Source organism: Dermochelys coriacea, chromosome 7 (assembly GCF_009764565.3).
Source record: "Dermochelys coriacea isolate rDerCor1 chromosome 7, rDerCor1.pri.v4, whole genome shotgun sequence".
Taxonomy (NCBI): Eukaryota; Metazoa; Chordata; order Testudines; family Dermochelyidae; genus Dermochelys; species Dermochelys coriacea.
Window position 1 is genome coordinate 92,334,832 of NC_050074.1, and position 21,066 is coordinate 92,355,897.

Consider the following 21,066-nt stretch of genomic DNA (forward strand, 5'->3'; position numbering starts at 1 on the left):
ATTGGAAATGGACAGCGTCAGCCTACATGTTTATATAGCACCTTGCACAATAGGCCTTGAGTGGCACCTTTGAGTGCTACCACAGTACAAATACAAACACCACATTAAATTAAAATAAAATAGGGCTGCGAGTGGCTCCAGTTGTGGTGGAAATTACATCCCCTGTAACTGGTCAGCTTCCCTTCCCAATTCACAGTGGCTTTCAATCTCATTAGTTTGTCAGGTCCCTTACCCCCAACATAAAAAATAGCCCCCGTGTCAAACTGAACACCTGATGTATCTGCAGTTTGGTTATACAGTAATGGTTATCTTTGCTCACAAAGATCTAAAAAGTCCCAGCTGTCATTGCAAGAGTTTTTATGAACAGCCACAGGAATGAGTAGCTCGGCCACAAACGTTCCTATGGGAGTTTAAAATGTAGAAGCTCATACAAGAACAAGCTCACTCTTGCAAGAGAAGAGACCACAGACCTTGTCAGTTCGAATCTTGTCTCAGCCCTTATCCTCAAGGCAGTGAATGACATGGACCCAGGATACCTAAAAGGTCAACTGAAGCTCTGTGATGAAGACTATAATCGACAGCTGTGCTTCTCTGAACTCTACAATAAGAGTAAAGCTCTTCTGTTCAGGAGACAGGTCTTCCTCCAGGACTGGTCCAAGACTGTGGAATGAACTCCCCCAGGCACTAAGGACCTCACCACCATCCAAGTGCAAGGTGTGTTTCTTTGACCTACCTTCTCTAACTAAAGCATATAGTGACATGTCTATACATCTTATTTTCAGAAGTTCCAAAACAAGACACTCCACTACATACACTTCTCCTCTGGTGGGAGGATGAGAGAACAAATACGTGACAAATGTTAGACAGGTTGCTTTATCCATTAATGGAAGGAACTCAGATACTATGGCGATGAGTGCAGTATAAGAACCTATAAAGAATTACACACACACACACACACACACACACACACACACATATATAAATAAAAGAAAAAAATATTAAGGTTGCCAAGTCAAGCTCTCAAAAGCTAGGAAATGCCAGAACTACTAAGGTTGCCTGTGCTTCCTTAGTTTGTCCCTATTGGGCATATGCATTATGTTACAGTCTTTAGTAACATAATCACAGGGTGAGACTCAGGAATCTTTCCTTCCATTCCAGACTCTGGAGTGGAGTTTGTTGTAGTGAACATAGACTTTTTTTTGTTAGTTTCCTCCAACCTTGACCCCTTCTGCCTCATCCCCTCTAACTGGTCCCTGACCCAGTCCTGTCTCTCATCACCCTTTGCTCCTTGTCACAGTCCCATTCTCTACTCTTCAGTCTTCTTATCCCAGTGCCAGTCTCCTTGTCCGGCCAATCCTTGTCTTCCCCTCCAGGTTCACTTCTAATCTCCCCCCTGGCTCCCAGTTTCTCGCCTTCCCCACACCCAGTCCCAGTCTCCTTGCCCAGGCAGTCCCAGTTCCTGCCTCCCAGATCCTCATCTAATCCATCTCTGTCTTCCCCACATTGGCTTCCAGTCCCAATCTCCCTCCTGGGTTTATCCAACCTCAATCTCTTCCTTCCATCTCCTCACTGGCTACTTAGCCTAGTCATTTTGCCTAGTCCAGGTTCTTCCCCCACACCCTGCTCCTTGTCAGATCTGTCTCTTCTCTACCTCTGAGCCCATTTCCCTCCAAGCATTCCTAGTCCCAGTCCCCTTGTCCAGCCAGCTCCAGTCTTCCTTCTGCCCCTCACCTCCTAGTACATCCAACCTCAGTGTCATACCCCCAGCCACCTGGCTCGCAGTCCCCATCCCAGCCTGGAACAGCTGGGAGGCGTCATTACAGCTAAAGTCCTTCTGAGCTCCCATAACCCTGGGCTGTAGTATGTTCATTCACTTTGTGGGTATGGCACATGCGCAGTCTGGTCAGCACTAGGTTATGAGAGGATGGAGCATGCTCAGTGAGGATAGAATCTTTGTAGATTTTAGCTGTTAATATTGACGTTTTTATTGAGCATATGCAAACTGCAATTTTTTAAAGGCATATATCTTGACCAGATTTGGGAGGATTTTCCTGGGGATGGCAATAGGCATGTCCTTGACACACAGGCAACCCCATGTCACATTTCAAGTCCCTGCTCCAAAGCTTTTCCGAAAAAGTCTTAAGAATTTTTTAACCTGGGCTAAACAATGTACATTTCCCTAGCTGCTTTCTCACAAACAGGTGGACCATTTGGCTGAAAGTTTTGAAGAAAATTCAGCCTCAGGATTGACAACTGGCATGGAAAAATTCAGCACAAATAGTTAAAGTTTTGAGCAACTGGAAACAGGGTCTTATAATGGGAAGTATTGGAAAAGCCTCTTAATAGGCAGTGCTACCAGCCCTACCTATAACAAAATAGAATCACTTTCATAAAAAATGCTAAATTCCTCTCATTGGTCTTAGCTTTCCCCCAGGAAATTCTTCATATAGTGTATCCATGAACTAATAAGCAACTTAAATTATGTCTCTGCTAGGTGTTTCTGCCCCTGTCCACTGCACATTTATTTTGGCATTATGGCAATTTGCTTCTCCAGTTAGAAAACGTTATCTGTCATTAAACAAATCCAGTGTTATTTTTCTAATGATGCCATACAACTGAATTTCTTTGGGTTGTGGACTCTGAAAGCAAAGTCTTGAAAAACACTTAATGAGGCATGCAGCTGTGTGACCCCGTCCTCCCCTCCACTATTCCTACCTGTGTTTGTGCATCTTAACTAAACTTTTTGGTGCAGGAAGTGTCTTCCTGGTGTTTTTATGGAATGATAGCATGATATGACCCTGATCCCAACTGGTCCCACTGAGGGCTATGGTAATACAAATAATGCATACAATGCGAGTCTTGCTCTCAGATTTGGGTGAAGGGAGGAAGGATTAAGGGAAGAGATCACTAGAGAGTTTGCACTTTGGAACCTTTCTTGGGTAATTTTCACTCAGGCATTAAAATGAATTTGCCTTATAATGAGTTCACAGGAGGCTCTGGGGGAAAAGGTAGCAGAAATTGTGCTGATGTATGAGAACTCTCAGCTACCCTGTTTGTCCAGAAGACAAGTCATTGCTTAGTGAGCTGGTTCTCAGGTTAATAAGTTAGGCTTGAATCTGGCAAATAAATAGCTTTTCAATTACTTTTACAGTTGTCGTCAAGATTCCTGGATAGGAAACAACAGTTAGCAACAGCATCTTCCTCACTGTTTCTGCTCAGCCAACAGAAAGAAGGCGGCAAGTTTGCTCAAAAGACACAGCCTCAGCGTCTCACCTCATCAGGAGATCCCTCTCCTAATGATAGGAAGGTAACGAAATCCACTGCAACCTAGCAACTGGCCTCTGCACATCACATGAGCCACCAATCTTTTAAAAAAAAAAATGGCACATAGCCAATGAGGCACTCACTGAATCTCTCTGTCCATCTGTCCTTCCACAGTAAAGATTTCATTTTTTAAATAGTACAATTCAGTGGTACTGCAACAGCTTTTGTGTTTTAGAAGATTTTAGTCTTAAATTATGGAAGTTAGAGAGAGTCCCTTCGTATTTTCTGTTCCAGTTCATCTCTTCAATCTCCAGTGCAGAGTTTCTGGTTAATACTACTTCAGAAAATAGCTCTCGCCCACTGCAGGTTTTGGATGATTCTCAAACTTTTGGGCTTCTCGTTAGATATTTGATCCATGATGGAGAAACAGACATAGGGCTGGATTCTGCTCTCCCCCAGTGTAAAGCTGCAGTAACTCTATTAAAGTCAATTACCCTTATTCTCATTTATACTAAGTCCACTTGGAAATGTAAAAGGGGCCTTCAAGTGGGAGTAAATTAAGGCCCCTTTGCACTACAAGAATAGCATAAAAGGGCCTTTGTGTAACTGAGAATCAGGCCCAAGAAGTTAGTCCAGATTTACAGCAGTATAATGGCAGTCAGAATCTGGCCCATAGTTTCTACATAGTCAAATAATACAGAAGGAAAGATAATTTTTATGAGACACAGAATGAGGAACAAAAGGATTTAGACAGTGCTTTGTCAGGAAAAAATTCTGAGAAAAAGTTGTGTACATATTCAGTATTTCATATTCACTTCACTATTTTAGCTGTGGTGTTTTGCTGTGATTGGTCAGATAAGGTACATATGAAGACTGCCACTGTGCCCTGAATGGCTGAGGGTACAAGTTCTTCTAGAATGAAATGAATTTGCATGTGTGAATGTAAAATCTGTTTCCTGTGAATAGTAATGTACATAGATTTGAAATTCATTTTCTGGGAATGAAGGTTAATGGAAAGTGAATACAAACTGTATAAGCAAGGCTAATGAAAATTATAAATAAGAGTGATCAATCACAGCTTTGTGTGTGTGTGCGCAATATTCACCCAGTTCTAATAGGTTTACTAGCTTCCTAAGCAACTACTTTTTCCTTAAGATTTTCAATGCAGGGCTCCGATTATGATATTTAATATAACTTGTTGGTATGCATAGGTTATATTAATGCATTAACCTCTTGCTTGGATCTTCTCTGGTCTTTGTTCTCTCTTCTCTGAACATTGCCCTTCTTCCATTACTGACAAAATATGCAGAGAGGGGAAGAAGAGCAAAAGATGGAAGAAAAGGAGGGAAATGGAGAAAAAAAGAAAATGGATGGTAGAAAAGAAAAAATTAAAATATTTGATAAGTGCTATCAGAGCTGACTCATGTCATCTATATACAGGTTAAGTCTGCTTATGATTTCTGAATGCGCCTTGAAAGAGTTGTTTGCCCTAGAAGGGTTTTCACTGCTGCGTATGGATGCATATAAACCACAGAGAGTAGCCTAAACCAAGCAGCACATTTGAAGGAAGATGAGAGTACTAGTGATATGAAATAGCATGTTACTTTGCTGTGATCAGATTAGCTAAATTGATAAATATTTAATATGGTATCAAGAATCTCCCTTCCCCACTCTCTGGTGTCCTTAGATGTTTACTTAGATCCATTTTAGTTATTTTCTAAGTATACTTAAAGAAGTTAGTGCACATAATCTGAAAAAACTTTTTAGGAGCCATTTTTAAGTAATAAGAGGGGAGAAGATGTTGAAGGGCACAGGAGTGTAATCAAACGAATTATTATGAAATAGCACCAGTTCTGGCCTCCCTTTCCTTTTTCCATAACCATTACATATCTCTAATGGCATTAAAATTAGAAGTTTGGTAATCAGATAGATTTTAACTTGTTCTTTAACACATGGGAAACAAATACCCTTTAATTCTGGGATTTGAAGGCATTTTTTATTTTAATATATTTTCTCCAATTAAGAAATGAGCTGTCCCATTTTGCAACCTTGATTAACTATTTAACCAAAAAAAAGAACAGCTTGTTTTGATAAGTAGCCCCTGAGTTCTATGATTATGACTGCCTTTTTTTTTTTTTTAAATACAACTCATCTGAAAATCTTAGTGCTGCTGCCCAAATGTCTCAGGATTTCTTCTCCACTTAGAGATGTGTCTGTCTAATCTTTAGACAAAACCAGTTGTTTATGCTCTTCTGAGATAACAAATGGGGTTTACACATCCCTACACAGGTTGTCCAATTAACACTTGTCCCCTTGGGAACCAGTAATTCTGAGGCTTACACTGACTAAGGCACAAGGTTGTTCATTCAACTTTTAAGCAGGTCTTGCCAATTTCACTGCTTCCCTTATAGCGTTACAAAAGGTCATTAAAAATTATCATTCCTTTAGTGAATTTTGCCTGTAAAAAAGATTTCAGCCAGATTATTAACCACTACAACACTTACATTCCTTATCTCACTGTATCTTTGGGAAATATTTAGCCCTATCTTTAACAGACATTCATCCACAATACGATGCATTGCCTTGTTTCTAACTGCGTGGCATCCATCCGATTGGAAGAGAAGATTTAAGTTGAAATGAGTGCACTAGGCAAGCTTATACTGCCATTAAGAAGTGTTAGAGTGAATCTAGTCACATGTCTATTTTTCTAAATTAGAAATACATTATATTTTGGATCATGTACAGGCTACACTGATATAGGCTGAGTTTGAGATGTACCTTATTTATCTCAGTGCTCTCAGATTATGGGCCACATTCGGCTTTCAGTGCAGCCACTCAACCCTATAGATGGATGATGATATTGCTCAACAATAGCCATAGCAGCCATTTGAGTAAAAAATCCATTTTAAAAGATGACAATGCCTGGTTTACATGCATACTATTCTGTGATCTTATTAAGCATACTGAATTCCCATAGACAGACATGCTACATACAGACGTGCATTTCAAAGCACGTTATTTACCCCACCACCACCCTATAGAGTGCAATAAGTCCTCAATGCTTGTTTCACTTTATCAACAAATATATATTTAGACAATTTTTAATCTGCTAGTCTGTAAATCTTTAATCTGCTTGCTGACCTGAAATGATGGACTTTCGTATAAGAGAATGATAATAAAAATTAATTTCTATTCTAGTAGGTCCAGAAGGCCCCAAATCAGGATGGGGGCCTCATTGTGTCAGGCATTATACAAACATACAATAAAAGACAGTCCCTGATCTGAAGAGCTTCAGTCTAAATAAAAAAAAGACAGATAAGGCAGGGATGGGGAAAAATGTAACAAGCACATCAACAGAGCAATCAGGATGATGGGTGACAAACGTGCTTCATTTGGTTAGTTGTCCATTTATATGTAGTGGGAAATGGTGTGAGCAGGGGGAAGGTGTGAGGTACTAGGAGCATGGAAACAGGAGAACCACACACCAAAAACACTAACCCAGGAACCTATCCTTGCAACAAAGCCTGATGCCAACTCTGTCCACATATTTATTCGAGTGACAACATCATAGAACCTAATCACACTAGCCACACCATCAGGGGCTCGTTCACCTGCACATCTACCAATGTGATAATTGCCATCATGTGCCAGCAATGCCCCTCTGCTGTGTACATTGGCCAAACCAGACAGTCTCTACGCAAAAGAATAAAATGGATACAAATCTGACATTAGGAATCATAACATTCAAAAACCAGTAGGAGAACACTTCAACCTCTCTGGCCACTCAGTAAAAGATTTAAGAGTGGCAATTTTGCAACAGAAAAGCCTCAAAAACAGACTCCAACGAGAAACTGCTGAGCTTGAATTAATATGCAAACTAGATACCATTAACTTGGGTTTGAACAGAGACTGGGAGTGGCTGGGTCATTGCACATATTGAATCTATTTCCCTATGTTAAGTATCCTCACACTTTCTTGTGAACTGTCTAAAGGGGCCATCTTGATTATCACTACAGAAGTTTTTTTCTCCTGCTGATAATAGCTCATCTTAATTAAATTAGCCTCTTACAGATAAGATGGAAGTTGCCATACAAACTGTATGTGTATATCTTCTTACTATATGTTCCATCTATGCATCCGATGAAGTGGGCTGTAGCCCAAGAAAGCTTATGCTCTAATAAATTTGTTAGTCTCTAAGGTGCCACAAGTACTCCTGTTCTTTTTGAGGAGAAGGAATGACAACATGGATAGGGAAGGGAAGGAGAAGAGGCAAGAGGGGAAGGTGGAGGGAAACGAGAGTAAAGTTACAGCAGAGAGACTGTGGTGGTGGGTGGAGGGAGTTGGAAAAATAACCACTCAATCAAAAACAAGAAAATAAAAATTGTAAAACAAAAGTAATAATGTAACTTGAATACTATTATGGCCCACCCCAGCACTGGGATTAGTGTGGGGGAACCTTATAACCATTGATTCGAATGGGACCGTGCAGAAGCATGAGGGTCCACTCACACTGGTCCCTTTGCAGGGCTTAGTTTGTGAGATCTGGTGAGATCACAGATGAGGACATGGTTACAGGCCCTCACAGAGAGAATCAGTATAGTCTGCTGAGTCCATAGGATGCAAATTAAAACTTTACAGTGAAATTAGTCAACTTTAGAAACCATCGAAGGGACTTGCAAAAGCCAGCAGTCTGTCACAGGTGGTTTATAGCAAAAGGTCAAACAAAATTATGATCCTTATGGTCATTTAAGGTGGTTTCTTCAGAGAAAGGACTGGCTGATAGTCCTTATTTAGTGCAGGTTTCACTACACGTATTTACATAATAGTGTGTAACAAGCATGAAGGAATATTCAGAGAAAAGTAATTTTGTCTGAGACGTATTAGTCCAAGTTTCAGCCTGGATGCAGGAATCATGGCCAAATTATACTAAACTCATCTGGAAATATGGATTTCTGATTGTAGCCCTGACAGACCTTTAAACACATCTATATCTAGTGTCACTGTAATGACAGTATATAGAGCCAAATTCTCCCCTTAAATACGTTGGTCTAAAGGAGAGGAGAATTTGGCCCTTTAGAGTGTATTCTCTCAGTAAGATTACTCTATGATCACATACAATAAAATATGCTTACTGATTGGAAAGAGAATTCTTCTAACTGCGTCTAATTGGAAGCCAGCACATAACGGACTTTTTATAAGAGTCAGCATTTTAACAGGTTTCAGAGTAGCAGCCGTGTTAGTCTGTATTCGCAAAAAGAAAAGGAGTACCCGTGGCACCTTAGAGACTAACAAATTTATTAGAGCATAAGCTTTCGTGAGCTACAGCTCACTTCATCGTTGCATCCGATGAAGTGAGCTGTAGCTCACGAAAGCTTATGCTCTAATAAATTTGTTAGTCTCTAAGGTGCCACGGGTACTCCTTTTCTTTTAGCATTTTAACAATAAGTTTTTGTAGATTTTTCCTGTGGATCTGAAACAAAAGCAGTCCCAATTACTAATAGACATCTGAAAATGTTAATAGTAAAGACTCAACAATACTTTGGAAAGTCATTTGGAGCCAGTCTGTTTGAAAGAAAATGGTTAGGAACTCTGAGCCAAATTCTCATGTATACTGGTGTCAATGCAGAGTGATTGTAATGGAGCTATTACAAATTTACTACACGAAGACTGAGGATAGAATTTGGCCCTATGGCCAAATCATTCTAATGGTCCATTAGATTTCTATAATAAACAAAAATCTAATCAAAATTGAAGAACTGCCCAACAGAAGATTCAAAACTTTTTACAGACACCCCCAAAGGGCAAGGACTTTTATTGTACTGTGATCTGAATTCTGTTTTAATAATACAAAAAAAACTAATGAAAAAAAGTCATCTTAGGCCAAATTCTACCCTAGGGTTCATGTTTATAGCTTGCACCGACTTCAAGATTTCTCCTACTCATAGATTGAGTGATAAATGTAATTCAGTGGTAAGATTTTTAGAATTCTGGATTTTTTTCCTTAATAATAAATCAGTGGTGAACTACTATTATTCAGGAGGCTGTTGGCCCAGGAGTTCAGCAGTCATTACCATAGGGTCATAGGCCTTCCCCACTGCTAACTATTTTTTCCCCCTCAATATTTGAACTTAACATACATTATTGATTCACTGTTCACTTTTTATTGAGTATGGAAGGTTACAAGAATGTTTCTTAGAACTCCTAAGTTATATATTGATTCCACAATTATATTTCATTTTGGGGTTCCTTCTGAAGTTTGTCTTTTTAAATACTATTCTATTTTAAACATTGCAGAAAACACTTCTCTTTTACAGTTGAATATCTAAATATGTGGTGGTACTTCAGTTTTTCATTTTCTTGATTTCCCTAATTGTTTTGGGAATCATAAATTCACTCCTTTGGATTGGGTTTTCATCAATTTCCCATTATGCCTTTAAACAGATGTGAACTTTCAATTTAATTGCTTGCAAATACAGAAAAAGCTTTTTGTAAAGCCTTACGCTCTTCCATCTTGCAGGAACACTACCATGAGAAAGAATTCTCGTCTACTACTGCAATAGGACACATGGAAATATGATGTTTTTCTCAAGGCATTTGATGATTAATGTGACTAAATTACTACTTTTTTTTCTGTTCACTGATGCAAACCAATTTCATCACTGAGATACTCTGACAATGATCCAAATATTATTCTTCTTCCTTTGCGTTAGTTGGGGATAGTCTAGTAATGATGTGAACTGTAGAGGGAACATGACCTAGAAGAAGCTCATCTCACCATTATTCAAGGAAGATTTTTGGTACCCAGGCAGCCCTAGCTGTGTGGGGAGTACAACATTATGTAGATTAAAAAAGCAGTATGCTATATCATGTGGTCATATAGATAGGCTTATAAGAAAAGTACCCAGGCCCCTAAAAAGCAGTGATACTGCCAGCTCTCTCAAATCCAAGTCCTGAAGTGAAACCTACACAGATGGACACTTTCTTCCAGAATTGTAGGATCAGAGCCTTAGGGAAGTGCTAGCAATAGTTCTGCAGGTTTATGGGAGCTTTGTTACTCATGCCTGAAATACTCCTAAATATAGAGCTACCAAGTAAGCAGTAGTCAAGGCTACAGGAAGTTGAGATGACCTCACCTAGTACTTTTAGAAAATGTACTTGTATTCTGAATTTCTCATTTTTCATCTGATGCTTTTTCATCCCTTCTGTATGTGGAGTTGTTTTCATTCAAGTTACAAAAGGCTGAGTTGGTCAGTAATGTTCTTGAGTTCTAGTAAAATGGAAAAATGCCCCCATAAAGGGGTTCACTCACTATAGGCGCACCTCCCTGTGCCTGGAATAGCCTAGAAGTTGTCCCCATATGGAGCCCCTGCTGAGGTTGCTTGCTCACTGCAGTGGTCTCTCTTCTTGCAGTTTGGCCCTCCAGACAAGTCATGCTTTAGTCCACCCCTTCTGAGGCAGAGTCCAACCAAACTACAGTCAAATGACCTTACAGGCGTCTTCCATCAGTCTCTGCACTTCATAGTCCTTATACCCCTTACTTCAGGGTGTTTCATCCCACCTTCCTTGGTGGCTGCTAGGGGAGCCTAGGTGATCCTAGCCTCAAGGACCCTGTATCTGGAAGCTAAGGTCTACTCTATCAGACTCCTTGTGGCCTCCCTGGACAGCTTCTTACTTCTTCTATCCCTCAGCGAATGACTACAGGTTCTCTCCCTGCTGCCTCTTTCTGCTACAAACTTCATGGCTTTATAGTCTTCACCCAGGCTCTCCTCAGCTAGGCTTCATCATCAATTAAGTCTGGCTTTTTCTCTCTTGCAGGTGCTGCCAGGTATGTTCATTGGCCTCTCAGGCTCACATTGTACCCCACACAGGCCCTGATGGGGTTACTCCCCTTCATAACTCTCTTAGAATAAGAGAAGGGGTGTCTTTTAATACAGAAATAATTCTTAGGAAGATTCTCAGTGCTGCTTTCTTAGTATTTTTCTTATTCTACAGTTCTGTAATTGGCTCGACCCATTTTTGTTTGTTACAATGTGCAAGATTTGTTTACGAAAAATCAGACATGAAAAGGCAAAAACAGATGGTTTCTCCTCATTTGCTCACAATTACGTACCCAAACAAATCAATTAATGCACTATGTGTTCTTCTGATGGGCAACACCCATTACGTACAATGATATTAAACTGCCACTATGACCATTATTTCCACTTCCTGTAGGTCTCAATTGTTAGGTATACCACTGAAATAACGATCCCTATAAAATTAAGATAGCCACATCAGCTAAAAAGACTCTCTTGATTTTTCTCAAAAGAAAACATCCTTGGTCTTTCATGGATTTAAGGCAGTAATGGAGCAGCATCTCCAAATATAGGGGAGATAAGAGTTCGACACAAAGGAAAACCAAAAGAGATGAAACCCATTGGTTCTTGAAAGGACTGCTGCTTTTGATTAAAAATTGTTTTAATAATGATGGAGCTGGACACTACTGAGGCACCAAAAAGTCACCAGACAACCCACAGATACCTCAAAGAGAGAGTAAAAGATGTAGCCAATGATATTAATGAGTGAAAGCATCTCTATTATAGCAGTGCCATTCATGCTATTTAGAGATCATATGTCTGTGTGACCTCTGCATCTAGGAGTCAAGGCTATAAAATATTGTTCTGAAATAATCTTTGAAATAAAAGGTATCAGTGCAGCAGGAGCTTATTTTACAAAATGCTGATGAAACTGTTTTCCCTAGGTAAAATATGTTGTTTCACATCTCGTCCCTTCACATACTAACTAAAATAAAGGATGAGCATATACTTTGTTCAGAATAAAGTTTGTCTGTATATTAACAGGTGGAGGGTGCTTCTGTCTTTCCCTGAAGTGTCAAGCAATAAGCCACAGACCAACCTTTTTCATTCATAACCTTAAAATTCCCATTGTTTCAATAATTCTCTCTCTCTCTCTCTCTCTCTCTCAACAATACCAGTCTATATAGTATCTAATAAAATCCCACAACAGACACTATCCCATCTATCCCTATTACAAATTATATGAAAAAAGTAATGCATAATTAAAGTTTGTTTTAAAAAATTCTCACTCTTGTAACTAAAATAGTTTAAAAGAAACCAACCACCTGTGTAAGTGACTAGTCAACAACAAGTTATGCCATTCTTATCCATAACAAATAAGATTTTAGGAAACATGCTGTTGGGTACAAGAGAATACTTTGATGTGGTAGTCACTTTCAATCAACGTAAAAACCCCTTGAGTCAAAGGAATAAAGTATTAAATACCCTAGGACTAAGAAACATTATAAGGAGGAAACAGACAGGCAAACAGTGTATTCACATATAAAATACAGGATTGATTTTCCTTGTTTCAGAAATCTGTATAAGCCTAAATTTTCCCTTGTGTTTTAAGAAATGAGTGTAGGACTAAACTGTTGCACCTCAAGTCATCATCTGAGAAGAACCACCATTCAAACAAAAGGAAAGTCACTACCTCTGTCATCCCCACAGCTTGTTATTCCACATAACCTTACTCTCATGGCAGGCACTCATAATAAGAGGCACAAACAGAAACAAATCTATGATTATTGTATCAACACCAGACTGATTTCTTTGTGATATTTTTCCCCAAACAGGACAATATACTTTTGCATGTGTGCAACTTTACTATCACTAAGAACCAGCATGAACTTCCAGTAGGTCACATCAAAGGCTCCACTTTTCTGACATGAACAAGGCCACATTTCAGGAGAAATCTTTGAAACCTGAGTGTTATTTTAACTGCTGTTTGTTGAACTTCCTTCAACAATTACTTTTCTTTCCTATATATACCAGCACTAATCTGAGTTATAACCAGAGTCTAATAAAACTAGAACATTTTATTAGGGAAGTGCTGGAAGCCTCATCACTGGCATACTTTAAAACTAGATTGGACAAAGCCATGGACGCTATCTGGAACAACACTACATTAGGAGGGGGGATATGCAAATCACCTAATAGTTATTTTTCATCTTTGTGATAATGTTATGATTCAGATAGCTCCTTCTATACCTGAAGCACATCAGGCTGTGATCCGGTCTGATCTCACAAACAAAGATGGGTTGAATCTAGCTAGGAAACATATGGAAGTCCACAGGAAACACATGCTACAGGAAGAAGTGTTGGAGACTCAATAGTCTACACTCTGCCTTCTAAGGCAGTGCTGAATCAATGCCTCAGTAAGATGATGATTCCACAGTGTGACTGCATGGAGATGTCATAATTTGGTTGAGATAGCAAATTTTTGACCACTTGTATCATTAAAGATTCCATTACATTTTTCACAAGAGTAGAGATATTCGCCCTGGTGACTTGGCCAGTTGAAGCTGAGTAATTTATATTCTGCTTACATAAAAATCTCCCTTATTTCAGTTGGTTAAAGTATTCTTCCCTTTCAGTAGTGCACTAGTGTCACTGTCTGCCATTGTAAAGTTACGGACTTCCACACTACAGATAGCTGTATTTCAGTGGTAAGTGAAATGATTCAAACACCATGCAATTCCTCTAAATAGTTGTTCATTCTTTTAATAGAGTACTTGGAAATTCCAAGTTCTCTATCAGTCTGGAGTCTCTGGATTTAGTCAGAATCATATCTGTCCAAATAATACAATTACAATACATTCTTTTTAGCACCTTGTATTTCTTTTAATAGAGATTATTTAGCAAACTCAGGGAAAAAAAAAACAACGTGGGAAGAAAACATCACACATTAAAATGGAAGGAAACATGTTGAGATCAAAAGAAAATGCTCTTTTGTTTTCCTTAGAAAACAACCTCTGAACAAGAAGAACCTATTAGTTTCACAATGTGCTTATAGACTAAGTAAAAACTTTGATCTGTTCACAAGTAAAGGTTTTTCTTGAAGAAATTATATACCCTGAATATAAGAACAGCTGACATGTCTGAAATAAATGGGCACATTCCCTATGCTCAATGTCCCAGTTTGTCTTACTGAATAATTTGTGTTTAAACTAGTTTCCCATTAAGCTGGTTTCTTTTTACTCTTAGGGCATCTTTGAAGCTATAAGAAAACTGCCTCTCTAGTTTCCACTCCAAAGTAAACCCTGGAACAGCTATAAGAAAAAGGAGTACTTGTGGCACCTTAGAGACTAAACACATTTATTTGAGCATAAGCTTTCGTGAGCTACAGCTCACTTCATTGGATGCATGAAGCTCACGAAAGCTTATGCTCCAATAAATTTGTTAGTCTCTAAGGTGCCACAAGTACTCCTTTTCTTTTTGCGAATACAGACTAACATGGCTGCTACTCTGAAACAGCTATGTGACTACAGAGAATCTGCAGCGACTTCCAGGTACGGTATTGCTTGAGGCCATGCCTATTGCAACTCAGGAATACAGTTTCAATATTCATCTCCCTTAACCATTGACTTTGTGATTCGTAGGAGATTTACATTCTTCACATGTTTCACCCATCCCCTTTATAATCACTTCCAAACCCCAAAATGAGTTACTAAGAAATGTTCACACGGTCATATGCAGAGACTTGTCATTTCCATTCTGCTCTTTTAAAATCTATCTCCTATACCGTGCCCATAGAAATCTTCAGTTTGTAAGCTATCAGCTTCACAGGTGGAACTAAACAGCAAACAGAACACTTTCTGGTGAGGGTCAGATGGAGGCCTTTGAGCAGCTTATTTGGAACTGGCTGTCAGCAAGTCACATGACAGTCTTACACAATCAGGGAATGTATGGATCTGTAACTACTGGGAATGCTTGAAGAAATAACTGCACATGAAAACAGAGGATTAGTCCAACACGCAAAACACACTAGACGAGGTGCTAGGTAGGTGAGATGCACAGAACTACAAAGGGTACTAAAGGGTGTTCATGATGCTAAAACTAACTAGTACAAATGGGAGCCGGTGGTTTTATATAAAAAGAGATTGAGTCATATCAGAACTCAGGAGACAGCAAACAGAGAGAAAGACTGCATCACTTTTTTTCTTTGATCATTAGTAGCTACACTAAAACAGTAAAGAGAGCCATAAAAGACGGGTTAAGCTAGCCAAAGAGAAGATAGTGAATCAATTAACTGTGCAGCAGCAATCTTAGAGATTAGAGAATTGTTTTTTAAAAAGTGAAGGGATTAATAACAGAGCCTGTGAAGGATGACATTTAAAGAGCCTAAAAAGACGAAAGGAGAGAGAGACAAAGACTGACTGACTATAAACCAATCTATGAATTTATCCATGAACCACTTACAGGAAAATTGCACAAAAACCTCTATATCCATCTCCCATGAAACAGTCCCCTACTTGCAGTGATTTTGCCTATGGATTAGAAAATTTACAAGATGAAAGACTTGACCAGGCAGGTATTTTAGAAAAGATTATAGAACTAAGTATCAGATGACAGCATATGAATGGTACTGTTCTCCCACAGTGTGGGGGACAATAACAAGGGCCTGCAGAAATGGAGCAAGTACATCATCTTCCTTCCTGACACCCAGCTAGACTTGATCAGTGAGCCATTCTCAGGAGAAGTTGTCACTGGCTTGCCAGCCTGCATAATCACATGCCTATCTATCTGTTAAACATCTGAGCACATATCTCCGCTAAAGGAACCACCACTACATCACCTGTAGCAAACAAAAAGTGGGAGTGTGAACAGAATTTGCAGATGACTAAATTGGGAGATATTGCCAATACAGAGGAGAACTGGAATAGCATACAAAAGAACAACAGAAATTGGATGCAATTTAATAATTTGAAGTGAAAGGTCATGAATTTAGAGAGATTAACAACAAGATTTTTTGCTATAAGCTGGGGATTTATCAGTTGGAAGCAACAGAGGAGGGGAAAGGCCTGGTGTATTAGTCGATCACAGGATAACTATGAGCCACCAACATGAAGCAGCCATGAAAAAGGCCAATGCAATCCTAGGATGCATTAGGCGAGGTATTTCCAGTAGAGAAAGGGAAAAGTTATTACCATTGTACAAGACATTGGTGGGACCTGATCTGGAATACTATGTGCAGTTCTGATCTCCCATATTCAAAAAGGATGAATTCAAAGGGTGATCCAAGGAATGGAGAACTTGCTTTACAAGAGGAGACCTAAGGAGCTTGGCTTGTTTAGCTTAACCAAACGAAGACTGAGGGGAGATGTGAGTGCGCTCTATAAATACATCAGAGAAATAAACACCATGGACGGAGAGGAGTTATTTAAATTAAGGGCAAATGTTGGCACAAGAACAAATGGATATGAACTGGCTATCAATAAGTTTAGGTTTGAAATTAGACAGTTTTCTAACCATCTGTGACATTCCCCTCTGGTGTTATCTGGGCCAGTGATCTGCTAGGTCACTCCAATCTTTGACTCTGGGAGCCAGCCTTACCCTGCTCAGCTGTGAGAACCCCCACTCCTGGGCTGTTCACACACAGCCTCTAGCATGTAAGCTGCTCCCAGCTACTTGCAACTGAATGACACTAGCCGGTCCCAGTCACAACCATAGGAGCCTCTGTCTTGCAGTGTACAGTTATGCCCATTGGACGCTGCAAGCTTATATGAGTTAATCAGTTTAACAAAGAAATTGATATGTACCAGGCTTGTTATCCCAAAAGGGAGCCTCTGACACACTTCAAACCAAACACACTGCTTCAGGCAGAACAAACAAATTTATTAACTATAAAGATAGATCTTATGTTTTGACTTATCACTTAAGTCAGATTTGGTCAAATGAAATAAAAACAAAATACATTCAAAGCTGATCTTAACACTTTCAATGCCCTTACAAACTTAGATGCTTCTCACCACTGGCTGGCTGGCTGCTCTTCAGCCAGGCTCTCCCCTTTGATCAGTGCTTCAGTCGCTTGGTGTGGTGATGTCTGTAGATGTAGGAGGAAGAGAGGAAAAGCATGGCAAATGTCACTCCCTTTTATCAAGTTCTTTCTTCCTTCTTGACTCCCCCCCCCCCCCTTCAGAGTCAGGTGAGCATTACTGAGTCTCTCCAAGCAAGGTTGAGCAATTCCTCTGGTGTGGCCTCATGTAGGGGAGTCATTGCATTGTAGCTCTCTTGCTGGACAATGGCTGTTGATGGGTTGTTTGACACCCTGCCTGGGTGTTGATTACTTTCCTTGCTGTTGCCTTAGGGGAGCTAATATCTGGCTGATTCCCGCAACTTACAGCATGTTTTAGTGACAACCATACTACATAATTCTGATAACTTCAGATAAATTAATGATATACACATATGGATAGAGAAATGACTTTCAGCAGATCATAACCTTTCCCGATACCTTACAAGGCATGCTTTATATGCAAGAGCACGATTATATGAAAACGGGGAATATAGGGGTTACAGCACACTCCCCCAAGGTATAGAATGTCACACCATCAGAGGAGGGAAGTTCTGGAACAGCCTTCCAAGGAGAGCAACAAATCTATCTTCTTTCAAGATTAAGCTTGATAAGTTTATGGAGGGGATGGTACGATGAGTTTTATATGGCTCATCCAAGACTGCTACTAGCAAATATCTCCAATAGCTGGAGATGGGAAATTAGATGGGAAGGGCTCCGAGTTGCTACAGAGAATTCTTTCCCAGGTGTCTGGCTGGTGGGTCTCACCCACATGCTCAGGGTCTAACTGATCACCATATTTGGGGTCAGGAAAGAATTTTCCCCCAGGTCAGATCAGCACAAACTGAGGGTTTTTCACCTTCCTCTGCAATGTGAGACATGGGTCACTTGCTGTTTTGAACTAGAGTAAATGGTGGATTCTCTTTAACTTGAATTCTTTGAATAAATTTGAAGACTTCAATAACTCAGCCAGAGGTTAGGGGTCTATTACAGGAGTGGATGAGCAAGATTCTGTGTTCTGCCATGTGCAGGAGATCAGACTAGATGATCATGATGTTCCTTCTGGCCTTAAAGTCTAAGAGAATCCTACAGTTAATTTTAACCCAGGTAGTTAGTCTAGTCCAGCGGTTCTCAAAGTGGCCCAAACCCTTTTTAATGGGGTTTCCAGGGCCAGCGTTAGACTTGCTGGGGCCTGGGGCTGAAGCTGAAACTTGAGCCTGAAGCCAAAGCCTGAGCCCCACTGCCCAGTGCCAAAGCCTAAGGGCTTCAGCCTGGGGTGTCGAGGCTCAGGTTACAGCTGTTCCATCTGGGGCTGAAGCTCTTGGGCTTTGGTCTCCCCACCCTGGGTTGTGGGGCGCAGGCTTTATCTTTGTCTCCCCTCCCCCTCCACTCCACCAGGGCAGCAGGGCTCAGACTTCAGTACCCCCTCCTGGGGTCATGTAGTAATTTTTGTTGTCAAAAGGGGGTCACGGTGCAATGAAGTTTGAGAGCCCTGGTCTAGTCATTTGTCAATATATGTCAGCCTGTGAACTCAGGCGCACAGAAACAATAGAGAAGCAGCAGCATCAGGCTCTTCTGAGACTAAACAACCATCCCATTATCCTGTTATTCTTCTCAGTCTAGTTAACAAGATTCCATTACCAATAACCCTTAAGTGAATCTATTTAACCTTCACCAGTTTATTACACAAGACATCAAGAGAAACAAGAATGATGCAATATCAGAGGACAGAGATTCTTACAAAAAAAAAAAGTTTAGATGGAAAAACAAAGATGACATTCCTAAAAATCGATTGTCTGATTTAGTTCAATTCTTCCCCTGAAATATTCAATGCTTCAGTGATCTTTTCAGGAAATTGTCCTATTTATAAAAATAAATTCATCCCATCAGAGAAGAGAAACTATTACTATGTGATTTGTGTGAGCAATCACGTGACTAAATTCTAAATATTGAGTATCTGAAAAAGGACTCGCTCTGGACAGTTTTCAGATAAGCCATGGGCACATATATTGTATGTTCATAACTGTTTGGCAAAAAATTATGAACAAACAAGTTAGTACAAATTCCAATCTGCTTGTGGACAATTTATGAACAGAAAACAAAAGGACAGATCCAATAAATTCATTCTTCACAATGAACAGTACATCCAGCTTTGCTCTTATTTCTTGTCCAGTTAAGTGCAGCTTCAGTTTCTTTCTCCCTCTCCCCATTCATCCCCCAACAATTTCTAACTGCCTTTCTTGTTCTGTATGTGGAAAAATATTGTAGACATTTCTGGCTATGAACATTCTTTTTGAACCAAGTTCATATTAGCTTGAAAGTCTCACCTGATCTATTATTAAAAAGTTCAATTGCAAATGAATTATGCATCACAATTTAGGCATGTTTTAAAAGCCTGTGGGCCATATTCTGCTCTCAGTTATGCATGTACATTGACCTTCACCTCCATTACTGAATGCTGTTTGTGGAGATGTGGATTATTTGTGAACAGTTTAATTACAAGTTGAAGAGCATTCCCAAGAGGCTATTCTTCAGGGCATCCTAGACTTTTGACCCAAATATGGTAATAAATAGAATGTCATGAGAACTGCACAACTATCAATACTCCTTGTCTTGTGTCTGTATGCTACATACAGTATGTATGTGTCTCTTTGGACAGCCAGCTTCTTGGGGCAAGAACTGTGTGTTTTGTGAGATTTCATGAGATATACTTCATCAGCTGTAAACTGTCACATTCATCTATAAAAGAATTGCCTCCTGCTCCTTCTGAGGCAAGTAACCTCCCTTTTTCTCCTTAAAATTGATCCTTAAAAATATACTCCATGTGTTTTACACTGGTGCATAAAGCCTTCCAACGTTATTCTCCTTGACAGCACCTTTGTGTACTTCAGTTTTAACTAAAGTCTTAGAGCAGATTACAGGGAACTGCTCTTTGATGTATTGGTGAAGTGCTTCATATGCTTACTGTATTCTACAAGTAATTGTCATAGCTCTTGCTCCTTCACCAGTCAAATGGCAGCCCTATATTCCAGGTTATCAGAAGTGCCTGGGATTTACTCTCTCAACAAAGCACAGGACAGAAAGTACAATCCATCCCCTAAGAAAGTCCTTCAGGAAATAACTGAGAATTTCCCATGTGAAAGCTCTCATTTGGGAAGCATATTATTACTACCACCATCCATATCTTGCTGGCAGACATCAGATCCTGAAAACTATACCAGAAGGCATTTGGATGAAGGCTTCATTTCAACACCAGTTGTGTGTGTTTAAGTATTTTTGCCCAAAGCACAGCAACAACAAGAACAGCATTATATAATGTGGCTTTATATCAACTCCCAAAAAATGACTATCCATCCACTAGCTTCTCCAACAACCAACTAGCTGTGTTGCATAACTTGGTTAGTTCATTTTAACTTTGCTACTGCAGCAGGGTAAATGAAATTAAAATTAATAGGATAAAATCCAACCACAGGTAAAAGGTGAGAGAATGGACTCCAAAAACAGCAGAGAGTAGGCTAGTGGTGGACCAGCAACCTACAACACCACTAAATTTGAGGTTCTCGTGCACCTCCACCCTACATTGTCCCTGCATAATTTCCACATCTGGATCCCTAAGCAACCTGGAATGATTATTTTTTCAAACCCTGGGAGATTTGTATTGTGCACTACTGGATTAAAGAAGGTCATCCAAGGACACAGTGCTTGTTTCTACAGGAAACAGGCTCTTGCTGGTGTGCACAGTGATGTCTCTGTTGTGAAACTCTGTTACCCTGCCAATTTACATCTCAGCCACATGCAAAAAGCAAAAACAAACTGAGGCAACACAATTGTTCTCCAATAACATCCTGTTTTGAAGGCTGAGCATTTTCACATTTTTAAGGTAGAAGACAGTGTCTGTGTGCTGTAATGACATACCGTGCATATTTTTTCTCTTTGAAGGTTCTTTTTCTC

At 39.8% G+C, this 21,066-nt stretch overlaps 1 protein-coding gene and 1 long non-coding RNA gene across 7 annotated transcripts in view; one reads left to right on the forward strand and one right to left on the reverse strand.

Moving 5' to 3' along the window:
- Positions 1-21,066, reverse strand: part of SLC16A12 (solute carrier family 16 member 12) — a 66,399-nt gene that overhangs the window by 21,257 nt on the left and 24,076 nt on the right. Inside the window, exon 1 of one of the 6 annotated variants that reach the window (XM_043518999.1) lies at positions 5,769-5,870. The exons of the other annotated variants lie outside the window; for them this stretch is intronic. The gene's annotated coding sequence lies outside the window, so the exon portion shown is untranslated. Of the gene's footprint in view, positions 1-5,768; positions 5,871-21,066 lie in introns of those variants that run through there. 6 annotated transcript variants of the gene reach the window in all.
- On the forward strand, positions 11,174-16,479 carry LOC122461071. The gene is made up of 3 exons (XR_006282781.1): positions 11,174-11,184; positions 14,116-14,120; positions 16,334-16,479. It is a non-coding gene; the product is annotated as an uncharacterized LOC122461071 (long non-coding RNA).